This window comes from Cetorhinus maximus, chromosome 7 (assembly GCF_964194155.1).
Source record: "Cetorhinus maximus chromosome 7, sCetMax3.hap1.1, whole genome shotgun sequence".
NCBI lineage: Eukaryota > Metazoa > Chordata > Chondrichthyes > Lamniformes > Cetorhinidae > Cetorhinus > Cetorhinus maximus.
Window position 1 is genome coordinate 127,688,878 of NC_135885.1, and position 14,041 is coordinate 127,702,918.

Below are 14,041 nucleotides of genomic sequence, written 5' to 3' on the forward strand. Positions count from 1 at the left end.
GTTCTGATGTTATGTTCAGCAGGACCTCCACCTCCATGGTCTTGCTGGGTTCTGCAGCTATTTCTGGCTTCTCTGCACCCATTCTCCTCTTTCATGGATATCAGGGTGCTGATCTCATCAAAGTTGGTACTCACATCCCTTTTCACATGGATGACACAGTAGGGCACCACAACTCCAACGTGCCAGATTGGGAAAGATCAGGCTTTATCTCTGTAATTCCCTACATAATCAGCATCTCAGAGTGCAACATAATATATGCCGATAACTTGAATACTATTGCACTGCCTGACTGACTGTAATGACCATGTTGAAATGTCTGTAATGTTCATTGATTGTTTTGAAGCACCTCATGATCTATGTGGAAAATTGGAATATGATTGTGCTTTTTGTGATGACCATTTTAAAATGTTTTGTAATATTCTTTCAGATATTTTATGAATAAAGTATATTTTCTCCCCAAAAAAGTCATCTCATAATACTATGCAAGTGGAGGATAGAGGCCTGGTCGTTTATCAATCGCTGTGTTGGGAAGGGTTACTCTGAGGCACACCCAATATTGGGCCTGTTACCTCATTTAAAGAAGACATTGAATTAGTGTCTGCAGGCAGCTTGCCTGTAAAGGCAATTTCGTTATGGGCTGCTGCATTGTCACGGGGTCCTGAGAGAGTGGGCAGAAGCAATTGGGATGTTGAAGGGTGCATTGTTGGTGGGTTAATCAAAAACTGGGGGTGGGTGGGGATGGGGGGGTGGGGCGGAGGTACAGGTTTTTTGGAGGGCGGGGACCATTGGAAGGTCAGCAGAGGAGGTGCTGGTGATGATGGCCATTGTTTTCAGCACCATTGTTGAATCCAAAATTCTGTTTTTCCCAGTTCTACATTCATGTTCAAATGAGAACTTAGCCTTTTTGGCAGAAACATTTACTTTAATGATCACTGGTTAGGCCACATGTAGCCTACGTTTTCCTGAACACATCTAGGGTCTGGCACTGATTTTTTTGGGGGGGCAGCCAAATTTTGCATAGGGAAACTCAGGCAGGTTCCTTATTTGCATATGTAAAGGATCTAATGGCTGTTTTAGGCACAGGCCCTGACCACCTAATATTTCATCCTTCACCAAATTAGGTAAGTAGCACACCTCTGGGGTATAATGGGCATGTGTGGCACACCCACCTTGTCAGATGCTTGAAAAATGGATGTTGTACCTTTGTATTTCAAGAACAATTTGTGTTTATATAGCGCCTTTAAAATAATAGTGCTGCTGAGGCTCTATAAGGCTCTGGTCAGACCACATTTAGAATATTGTGAGCAATTTTGGGCCCCGTATCTCAGGAAGGATGTGCTGGCCCTGGAGAGGGTCCAAAGGAGGTACACGAGAACGATCCCAGGAATGAAAGGCTTAACATATGAGGAATGTTTGAGGACTCTGGGCCTATACTCGATGGAGTTTAGAAGGATGAGGGAGGGTCTGATTGAAACTTACAGAATACTGAAAGGCCTGGATAGAGTGGACGTGGGGAAGATGTTTCCATTAGTGGGAGAGACTAAGAACCGAGGGCACAGCTTCAGAGTAAAGGGAAGACCTTTTAGAACAGAGATGAGGAGAAACTTCTTTAGCCAGAGAGTGGTGAATCTATGGAATTCATTGCCACAGAAGGCTGTGGAGGCCAGGTCATTGAGTGTATTTAAGACCAAGATAGATAGGTTCTTGATTAGTAAGGGGATTAGTAAACCTTCTTGAAAGGTTACGGGGAGAAGGCGGGAGAATGGGGTTGAGAAACTCATCAGCCATGATTGAATGGCGGAGATGACTTGATGGGCCGAATGGCCTAATTTCTGCTACTATGTCTTATGGTCTTATAATGAAACATCCTAAGGCCCTTCATAGATGATTTCTAAAACAAAGCTTGACATTAAACCAAATAAGGAGCTATTAAAACAGATGACTTAAAGCTTAATCAAAGAGATAGGTTTTAAGAAATGCCTTAAAGGTGGAAAGCAAGGGAGAGAGGTGGTGAGATTTGGGGAGGACATTCCAGAGTTTAGGGCCTTTGACAGTTGAAGGTTTGGACACCAATGATGGAGTAATTAAAATTGGACATGCTCAAGGGGCTAGAATTATTGGAGCACTTATATCTTGGAGTGTTGTTAGGCTGCAGAAGATTACAGAGGTAAGGAGGGATGAGGTCATGGAGGAATATATGTCTCATTTGGCCCAAATATGATGAGGCAGTCTTTTGTGATCAGTTTTCACCTTCACCGCTTGGCAGCAAACTGGTAAAGCAGATTACAGACACTGTTCAGTTTTCATTGCTATCGATTTCAATGTTGGGTGGATTAAGTTGGTTCTTTAACAGGTGCATGCTGTGTTCTGCCAGTTTATCAACCAGAGAAGTCAAGGATAAGTTGATTGAACAGCACTTTCAATGACTCGCTCATTCACCCGAAAAAAAACCACAAAGACCTCTTTGCATTATTTGTCGTTGTTACCCTTTCCACCACTCATTTGGAACACTGTAAAGAACACTGAGACTACTCAACCAGTTGTTATATGAATGACTTTCTGACAATGCAGACTCAATAGCTGTTGTGAAAAAGATGCTGTGACCAAAGTGCCTAATTCTGCTAAAGATGATTAACTTAGTGTCAAAAAGAAGATTATTTTGAGTTCATCTCTCAGTCAAGTGTCAACTCACGTGCCTTAAAAGAAGGTTTAATAACTCCACTGCTGCTAAGGTGATTCCTGAGCAGCTTCAATGAAGTTGGTGAAAGGTTGGAGTTGCTCATGTTCAGATGATTGAGGTGCCTGAGAGAGTTAGCATCTGAGATCTCGACCCCCCTGTAAGGTCAAGCTGCTGGACTTCAACTGCTGCCAGGGCAGCCTGACACAGTGGAGTTTCTGGTACCATAGTGAATGTTGGCTGAGTGGTAATGAGGGATCAGACATCTTGACGTTCAGAGAGACGGCAGTGCATACTGCTCCTTTTGTATTCCCTTGGGGTAGACTACAGGAGGAAAGTGATGTTTTGAAAGCCCCTATCTGATCCACCAATCTTTCCAAGATTGGAGTGCAGAGTCTGGAGGACAACCATTTGAGCTTTTGCCATAAATACAAAGGCTTAAAACTCGATTCTTGTTGTGAGGGCCCAGATGAAGCAAACTTGGAACTTGCCAAATGCTCCAAGGAGGACAACAGAGTGATGATGACAAGCGAGATGACATCACATAAGCTGGGCTCCTTTACAACTTCACATGGCATTGAAACTTCCTGCCGGGTCTTCCAATGCTTTGTATAACTGTTTGTATGAGGCAATTAGGTTTGTTTGCATAGCTGAGCTCTTGAAGTCTGCATTATCTCTTTCCCATTCAGCAGTTGTGACAGGATCAAGTCACCTGTTGTGGTATACCCTCCAGGAGTACCTGATGCAGCTCACTTGTGCTGGGTTTCACACCACAATGCAGACCCTTATAACTCAACATCCAACTCACCCAGGTTGCTAATTATCTGCCTTGGTGTTTGCAAGGGGTGAACCATATGGCAGTGCTTCCTCTGAGGTGTATTTTTCTGCTAAGGACCAAGTGGAAAGAAAAGAAGCAAGGCTTAGCTTGGCATCAAAAGGCTTCACAATGCAGCTTAATGCTTCCAAGGGAATGAGAACATAAGAAATAGGAGCAGGAGTTGACCATTCAGCCCCTCGAGCCTGCTCTGCCATTCAATATAATCATGACTGCTCGTGCCCTATCCCCATATGCCTTGATTCCCTTAAGGACCAAAATTATATCAATCTTAATTGTGAATATAGATAATGACCAAGCATCCATAGTCCTCTGGGGTAGAGAATTCCAAAGGTTCACAACCCTCTGAGGGAAGAAATTTCCCCTCAATTTAATCCTAAATGGTCCATGCCTTGTCCTGACACTATGATCCCTAAGCTTAGACTCTTCAGCATGGGGAAACAAGCTCTCAGCATCTGCCCTGTCAAGCTCTTTAAGAATTTAGTACATTTCAGTGAGATCACCTTTCAGTCTTAAACTTCAGAGTGTATCAACCCATTCTCTGCTCATAGGACAACCCTCTCAGCCCAGAAATCAATCTAGTGAACTATTATTGTAGCCCCTCTAAGGCAAGTATATTCATCCTTAGATACTGAGATCGAACCTTTATACAGTAATCCAGGTGTGGTCTCAACAAAGCCCCACATAATTGCCAAACTTCCTTGCACTTATACAGCAACCTACTGGCAATTAATGCTGACATACCATTTGCTTTCCTCACTGCTTGTTTTATCTGCATATTAAATTTCTGTTATTTGTGTACAAGGATCCCTAAATACCTTTGAATACCAACATTTAATAGCTTCTCATTTAATAAAAAAATTCTGCTTTTCTATTAATTCTATCAATGTGGATAATTTCACATTTCTGCAAATTATATTCCACTTGCCATCTCACTTGACCTGTCTATATCTCTTTACAACCTCTTTGTGCCCTCCTCACAGCTTACGTTCCCACCTAGGTTTGCATCATCAGCAAAACTGGTATATTACATTTGGTTCCCTCATCCAGGTCATTGATATACGTTATAAATAGCATACCATCAGCTCCAGGGGGTTGTCCAGCTTTTATGCCCATTAATTTCTCCAGCTTTTCTTCGGTGCAGTGGTAGTGCTCCTACATCTGATTATCAAGCTCTGGGTTCAAGTCTCACTCCTGGACCACAATGGGTGCATTCATAATACGGCCAAACAGGTGATTATCAACCTGAAAATCCTTCCAATGTGCTTATGGCAGGCGCTATGAGTGGGAGAGTCTCTTTGTCAGCCAGAGCCTGCAGAAGTCAACAGCAAACCACTGAAGTACCTTGACAATTAAAGCATAACCAATCCAATAGAAGACCATGGTTGCCAATGTCCTCTTAAGGCTTGGTACCTGAGAGTGAGAGGTTTTCCTTTAATATTCATTACTTTGAGTTCCTCACTCACAGTAGACCTTGGGTTCTCCACTATTTCTGGAATATGTTTTGTATCTTCTACTGTAAAAGCAGATATAAAATATTTGCTTAACATTTCTACCATTTCCTTATTGCCTCGGCTCCTAAGGGAGCCACATTTCATTTCACTAATTTTCAGCACAGACATGATGGATTGAATGGTCACTTTCTGAGCAGTATTTTTTTCTATGTTTCCAAAATCTTTTTTGCAAACTTACTGAAGGTTTTATAATCTGTTTTATATGTCTTACTAGTTTATGCTCAGATTCAATTTTCTCCCTTTTTTACAATGTTTTGGTCACTCTTTGCTGATTTTTAAAACCCTCCTAATCCTAGGCTTACTACTTATTTTGACAACATTGTAAACCACTTTCATCTAATCCTATCCTTAACTTCTCTAGTTAGCCATGGTTGGATCACCTTTTCCATGGAGTTTTTATTCCTCAAGAGAATGCAAGGTCATTGAGAGCTATGAATTATTTCTTTAAATGTTTTCTATAGCTTATCTATGGTCATATATTTTAATTTACTTTCCCAAACTACCTTAATCAACTCACCCCTCATACCTCTGTAATTGGCTTTGCTTAAATTTTAGACCTTATTTTATGACTGAATATGCCTTTTTCTGAGGTGCATGAAAGGTGCGAATAATAGTCACCTTATTTAGGTAAATTCCTGAAATCAACAATGCAGACAGCTCTTAAAGGGCTAATGGTCTTGAGGGCTTTCAGTCCAGAACACAGATTATCGTGAAACTGGGTGTTCCACCCCCATTCTCATCCTCTTCCTTTTATTGTCTGCCATTTTATTCTGCAGAAAGAAAGGGAGAGAGGTAGTGAGTGGCTACTGAAGGGGACAGTACACACATTCAGGGCTTCCGCTTGTTGTACATATGCTAAGACTGAATGGAATCAAGATGCAAGCAGGACAAGAGAATTGTTAAATGGAAAGCAAGCTGCTAAGGTGTGATGTGTGGAATGATTTATGAGAGAAATTTCTTGTTCTGAAGTTGCCACCATGTTAGCCGAGAATGCTGTTCATGGCTGTTGTGATGTCAACAAGATAGAGTTGAGTGTATGTTGACACTGCAAATGAACTCCTCCTGTGCCATATGATTTCTATGACAAGGGCCCATTCTGTGTTGTGGTAGGGGCAGAAGCCTGCTTGGGGAGGTTTCACAACGGATTTAAGAGGTGATAGCACATTCAGAGATCTTGGAGAGGAAAGGGGAGTTGGAGATCGGGGTGGGGTAGTTTGCAAGGACAGAATGGTCAAGCGTATTTCTTTTAAGGAGGAGAGTGATGAACAAATATTTGTAAAAGAGGAGGAGAATACTGGGGGAGAGACAACCATGTACAATATCAGCTAGCGTAGGGACCAAGAAGGGAACTTGGATGTCAGCAGTTGAATGAGAAAGGGGTCAAGAGAGCAGGTGATGAAAAAGGTGCGAGGGTTCGGATGGGGTAAGTTTGTCTCCTTCCATTGGTGGGAAGGAGAACTTTTCTTCTAGCCCTGACCTCTTTTCCCAGTAGGACCAGGGAGGCTTCAGAGAATTTGGGGACTTTTCTGAATTACCGTGCTGCTTGGTGCACTCATAGGCATCAACTGTAATAAAGTCAATGCAATCTCACTGAAGACCCACTGGAAATTATGCCCTGAAAGTGGGTGGGCATCTGGTTCTTGGATGGGATTTGATGGAAAAGCTGTCAGTCAAATTTAGAGGCATCTTGTTAGTTAAAATACACTAGGGCTGAATTCTTGACCGGGAGAGCCTTTGCCAGTTCGAGGCCACTAGTTTAAAACTGATGCCCTATAATTTCACTTGGAGCAGATCTGATAAGATTTCCCATCGTCAGTGATGGGTGAGTGATTTGCATCACTGAAAGTTGTGGAGCTCTGCGTAGGGACAATTGATTTAATCATTTGATAGCCGACTGGGAAAAGGCACAATTTAGGTTGCAGATGACAGCACTTAACAACTAATTGCAAATTTCTACTTTTGAGATATTGGTTCTCTTTCAGTCTCCAGGGAAAGCAAAGAGAGAGTGAAGATTCAAATTGGCTTTCAAATGAAAAAACGTCTTATACTCATTGAACCCTTATTTCTGTCTTAAGTTATTTTTGTGCTCGTTAAGCTCAGTATCTTCCACTGTGCATCACTGCAGCATTTTCAAAGTTTTTGTTGCCTGTGTTTATTGCTCAGTACATGTTGCTCAAGCCACTAACTTATGGGTGGGATTTTGCCCTTGGTGGGGGTGCTCGTTGGGGGCAGGAGGGGGCAGTCAGGAAGCCGGCCACAGCCCGCAATTGGCTCCGCACCGCGATTGCATGCAGGCGGGCCAATTAAGGCAGGGGGAGGAGGGTGAGTGGGCCTAGCGTGATCTTCACACATGCGCACGAAAGAGCGCTTCAATCTCCCTGAGGCACGAAGCTGTCTCAGGGGGATGAAGCGCTGTTTAAAACAAATAATTAAGGAAATAAAACTGCCATAAAACACGTCCCCTTGTGTGACTCTGTCACATGATCTTGGACATGTTTTTAATTCAAAAATAAAACTATTATTTGATGTTTATTTGCTTTAGGAAACCTCATCCTGCCCGTGGATGAGGTTTCCTAAAAAAATGTAAAGGTCGCTTGGCCTTTACGCCTGCCCGCCAACCATTAGGTTGGATGGACAGCGTAAATTTGAATTTAATTAACTTCTTAATGGCCTTAATAGGCCTTTTAATTGTCGGTGGACGTGCAGCCGACTCCGGCGCATGTCCACCGAATGAAATATCGCGAGACTGTTCGTTGACATCGGGACGCATGCCTGACATCATCGCGCATCATCTTACGCTCGGTCGTGTCGGACCCGCCCCTGCACGCTGAACGTAATATTCTGCCCTATGAATACTTAGCATATTTTATGACTTTCCTAAGTCAACAATTTTTATCAAAGGTATTATCTCAAGTAAAATAAATGGATCAATGCCACCATTAAAATAACATTCAGAGGAATGTCATCTAAAAATGCTAAGTATTTCTGTGTCTATATTTCTAACACTAATTCTTAGGCTGATGTCAATATATCTATATGCACGTGCAATATTATGGATTACAAATAAAATTGTATAGTATTCACTACAAGAAGGGAAAGTTATTAAAAGCAAGGAATTTCTGAGATCTCCCAATATAATCTCCTTGCATAATTTCCTTTGTCCATAAATGAGAAGAAATCCAGCACGTGCTCCTTGATGAAATGTATTTCTTATATTCTCAATATCTTTTTTATTGCATTACTGGTGTATTTGTTTCCAATCCTAGAAATCAACTTCCAAGAAAGGGCATTGGATCTGATCTCCTTGATATAGAGGCTTTAATGTGCCTTCATATTCTAGGGATTGATAATATTGCCCAAACACATTATTCATTATGGCAAAGTGTTCAGACACCTAGGGGACAACAAGGGAAGTTAAGGAATTTAGGAATAGGAAGCAAGATTAGAGAGAATGTTTTTACCAAAGCATCAAGGGGTTATGGGACCAGTTATCACTGGAAGGCCTTTTAAATGAAAAGTACAAAAAGGCAGCAGGATACGTTTGAAATCAACGAGAAAAGGCTAAGCTTGCAGGATCTTATTGGTCCAGGTCTTTCGTTCTCTGAAGGGTCATACCCGGAGGTAACCCGGAAGATGTGCTGGGAACGCACCCCACCCACGTTTCCCCCCCACCCACAACAAGTCCCTGGGCAAGAATTGTACGGGAATTGCTCGGGAAGTTTCAACTTCCATTCAGTGATTACTCTACGCTTGGAACCGTCCAATATTCCAATTTAAATTGGAGACTTTGGATGGTTCCGACTCTCTTAGCAGAATAGTTACCCAGGAAAAGTTAGGGTTAAAACCACTTCTAACTCCTGGGTAGCTAAAGTACTGACCCCGCCCCCTAGACCAACTGGCTGCCCCCCACCCCACCCCCAGCACCCGACTACCGCCCCCCACCCCCCAACTGCCCGCAACACCCCACCACCTGACTATCCCCTGACAACAACCCACCCCTAGACTACCCCCCACCCCCAACTACTTCCAGACCCCTGAGCACCAACCCCACCCTGACTATCTGACATCCACACCCCCCCAATAACCTCCCCAACCCCAACCTCCCTCACCTCCTGACTATCCTCCCAGCCCCTGACCACCTGACCCCTCTGACTATCCTCCAACCTACGCGACCATCTGACACCCTCTCCTGCCAACTAGTCCCTAAGAACATGACCCCCACCCCTTGACTAAACCCCTACCCTCCTGACTACCCCCCACCCCTGACTACCCCACCCCAGTTGAGCACCCGACACCCCCCAAACACCTGACCCCTGATCCCCTGTCCCCCTCCTGACCACCTGACCCTTCCTACCCATTTAAGTTACATTTAGCTTCTCGCCTGTCAAAGTGGCTAGGACCTTTAAATTTATTGGATTATGGCAGCATGTGCTGTATAATGGGGGTAAGGCTTCATTTTCCCCTGAGAATCCTGCACTGCACGGAAGGGACTCCAGGAGCAGCTATGCTGCACGTTTCTCAGCAGACCCAGGTCAGGGGTCCGGGCAAGAAATTTGCAACTCCAGTCTAGGATAAGTAAAAGGGAGCGGAGTGGTAATCCAATGGTGATTGCCACTCCATGGAAGATTCGGCCCTTTGTCTCTCCTCAATCCTCAAAGCCCACGGCCAGGATTTTCCTGTTCCACTCGCAGTGGGAATGGCTGCAGACAGGACTGAAGAATTTGAAGAGCAACCAAAAGTCCGTTGGCTATCATTGAGAATTTCGGGTCCTGCCCTATAGGTAAAACCCCTGTCTGGTCCAAAGGCCCTAACCTTTACTCTGGATAGTCATGGCTCACGGCAGCTTGGATGTTGTTCTGCTAAATGTGGTACGCCTTTATTTAATCATTAAGCAACAGTATATACTTATGATAATAGCAGTTGCATAGCTTCCCTGAGGAGAGTGCGAGAGGAGGACCCTGGGACAGGCAGTCAGCAGCACCCAGAGGAGAGAGCAAGCGGAGGTCCCTGAGCCAGGCAGTCAGCAGCACCTAAATGAGAGCAGAGGAGCAATAAAAATAGCACAAGAAATGGTGAGAGTTTGAAAGCAAAGGTGAGTGAGAGAGTTCGGTGAGGAGGGAGGAGTTGCTCCTTTCCTTTTCTACCTTTCCTCAGAAGCCTTGGTAAGTAGGACCTGCTGAGTAAATTAGAAGTGTACTATTTTTAAACAAGTAGCTATACTTTGATTTAACTGAGAAGCGCCAGGAATAAGGAAAATTTAGGACCAATATAATCAAGTAATATAAACAATGCAAAGTAGAATAAAGTTAACATAAGGGAACTAGAGTTAAGACATGGCAGGGTAGCTCAGTCGAGTGTAATGCGTGTCCTGTAATATGTGCAAATTCATGGATGCCACATGTGCCCTTGACAACCACATGTGCAGGAAGTGCTGCCAGCTGCAGAAACTTGAGCTCCAGGTTTTCAGAGCACGAGGCGCAGCTGGAATCACTGTAGCGCATCCGCGAGGCTGAGAGCTACGTGGATAGCACGTTCAGAGAGGTGGTCACACCTCACCTTAAGGGCCTGGAGACAGAGAGGGAATGGGTGACCACCAGGCAGTCCAAGAGAAGTAGGCAGGTAGTGCAGGAATCCTCTGGGGTCCCGCTCACAAAAGAGTTTACCATTTTGGAAGCTGATGGGGGCGCTGGTCTTCAGAGGAATGCAGTCAGGGCCAAGTTTGTGGCACCGCGAGCAACTTGGCTGTACAGGAGGGGAGGAAGAAGAAAGAAAGAGTAATAGTGATAGGGAATTCATTCATTAGGGCAGCAGACAGGCGTTTCTGTGGCCGTAGAAGTGACTCCATGATGGTACGTTGCCTCCCTGGTGCCAGGGACAATTCTGTCACAGAACAGCTGTAGGACATTCTTCTGGAGGAGGTGGACAGCCAGAGGCTGTGGTCCACACTGGTATCAATGACTTAGGTAGGAAGGGGATGTGGTCCTGCAATCAAAATTTAGGGAGCTAGGTAGAAAATTAGCAAACAGGACCTCACATGTAGTAATCTCTGGCTTCCTCCCAGTGCCATGTGCCAGTGAGTACAGAAATTGGAGGATAAGGCAGATGAATGTGTGGCTGGAAAGATGGCACAGGAGGGAGGGCTTCAGATTCCTGGGACACTGGGACTGGCCTGGGGAATATGGCACCTGTACAAGCCAGATGGGTCGCACCTGAACAGAGCTGGGACTGAGTTCCTTGCAGGGAATTTTCTAGTGCTGTTAGGAGGGTTTTAAACTATCTCGGCAGGGGTGTGGGAACCAAGAGAAAAGATTAGAAAGGAATACCGGGGTGCACAAAATACTGGGAGGGACAGATAGTTCTAGTATGGATAATAGTAAGTTAATAGGTGAAGTCGGGTGAGGGAGAAAGAAACAAAATCTAAATCAGGGTTACTATGTGTAAAGAACATATCTTTTTATTTCCGTTGGACTGTGGTTTAAAATTACAATGGCTGCAGTTTAAAAGACGTGTCTACTAAAACAGTGTGAGGAATATATACAATGTTGCTGTCCTGGAACAGAGTGTGCCATGAAAGACAGGATGGTGCCAAGGAGGAATCTAGTCTAATGGGAAATTGCCTGGCAACAACATATTAACTGGCTCTTGGCCAGGTAACCAGGGTTTATGTGAGAGCAGTACAGCGGAATAGCTCCTAGCCTGAAAGGAAAAAAAAAACCTAAAACTTCTTGCTCCTGTATGTGTGTAAGATTCTAGTAATTCCACAATAATAGCTAGCTGGCTTTTTCTCCTCATATCTCTATAACCTGCTATCTCTCTTTGAAAACCCCTGTCAAGAGGCAAGGGGGAAAATCACCGTTAGAGACATTGAAAGGCAAGCGCTCAACCAGTGAACTAAATATGGAAAGTGCTGGAAGACCACCTCATGTCATCAACAAAGAGCTGAATGGAATTTGGAAGACATCGATCAAAATCAACCCATCGACTCCTGTACTCCAGAATTGGTGCTATTGAACTGTTTTATCCCATCCTTAAGATCCATGTTTTTGTGTGTCTTATGTGTCTTGTATGTGTGTCTATAGGGATTTAAGAAGGGGTAGAGTTTAGGCTATAGAATTAGAAATTAGCAATTCATATTTCTTTCATTTGCCACTGGTTAAAAACAATTTGTTCAATAAACAGTTATTTACTTATTACGTTTACAAACCTGGTGTTGTATTCTGTTAACTTAAATTAGACAACTAGGTGGCATGATCAAACTTTTCACATTTGCCGCTGCTCGAGGAGCAGTGGGGCTTGATATTGCAGTGCACTATCCCCAGTGAGTCACGACATATGCATGTATGTGAATGTGCGGAGTATAATAAATAAGATTGGGGAGTTACTGGCGCAGATTGCCATGTGGAAATATGATATTGCGGCGATAACAGAGACCTGGCTCAAGGAAAGGCTGAACTGGGTGTTAAATAGTCCCGGGTGCAAGGTGTCCAGAAAAGATAGGGAAGGATCGTTCCAATCCTGCTTCATTAATCAGGCATTCCTGGGAAACAAGCTGGTAGGCAGCATCCGATTCACCCCCCATGCCGTGACCTCGCCACTTTCTCACGCCAAGCACCACATTAAAAGTGCAGCTGTGTGCACACCCCTCAGTGCTGCCAACCCAGGACTGCTGCACAGAAGCCATGGCACCGAAAGGTAAGAAGACTGCAGCCCCTCAATTCAGTGACACATCCCTGGAATGCCTATTAGACACCATGGAGGCCTGCCTTGAGGTCCTCTCCTGCTCTGGCTGCAGGAGGGGCAGCAACATCTCCAATCCGGCTTGGGAGGCGGTTGAATTGATAGTCAGTTCCAACACCCTGCAAAAGAGGACAGCTACCCAGTGACGAAAGGGGATGAATGACCTCATCTGTTCCGTCAAGGTAAGCCACTCTTCTCATCACTCTCAATTCACACGCTCAAAAGCCCATCACACATCCACAGGGATCTCACTCACTGCCAGTTCAAAGGATGTCACCATTCACTCTCTCACACACACCTTCATTACCCTCATCACACCCATGGGACCACTCACCACTCACACATGCCAGACATAATTATCATCTGGCCTGGCAGGCATCCTCCTTACACTCTCTCCATCTGTCTTCATGCAGGACAAGCTGGCACACAACAACAGGGAGAAGTGACAGGCTGGTAGGGGAATGCCTGAAATCAAGATCTTCACAGACTTACAAAAAACAGAGCCATCCAGCTGGCCGGCAAAGATCTGGACTGTTCTTCTGCTGACGGTGAGGTCAGTGGTGCTCATCCAAGTGAGGATCCAGCATTGCATCATCCAACAGACAACCAGGCTGTGAATGATGTGTCCTGTTTCATAGGCCACTGCCATTCACTAATTATCTCTCTTTGCTTTCACAGGCACATCTGGGAAATAACCAAGGGAGTCCACTACCCAGTTCCCTGACGCAAGCCCCGAAGACACCTCAGAAGAGGAATCTGCTGAAACCTTCACTGAAGACTCATCACAGTGCTCACCAACACCCTCGACTAGCACAGAGACATACACCTCAGTGGGACCTAGCTTTATGGTAGCCTTGGGGTCATAATCTGGTGAGCACATCACATTTTATGATCCACAGCAGGTGGAGGCAGGGACTTCCCAGGTCCCCGGCACTCGGAGGACTGCTGGAGGCCAGATATTTGCTGCGGCTGAGTCAGATGATGAGCCTTTGGACTCGGTCATACCTCAGTGGCTGGAGCTGCAAAGGTAAGCTCGGGAAGATCAGGAAGAGATGTCCGTTGCACTCTTTAGATTGCAAGGCACGAGGGAAGAGTCTGTCAGCCTTCAATCTGTGGTGATAGTGTCGGCATGTCAATGTACCAAGGTCAACACTGGCAGGGTGGTGGCTACCATGGAGACCTTGGCCTAGGACGTTGCTCCTGCGTTGCTTCGCAGGCTGAACTCCATCGCTGAAGCACTAGTTGGCCACCAACAGTGTCAACGCAAGAGGGGTTCGG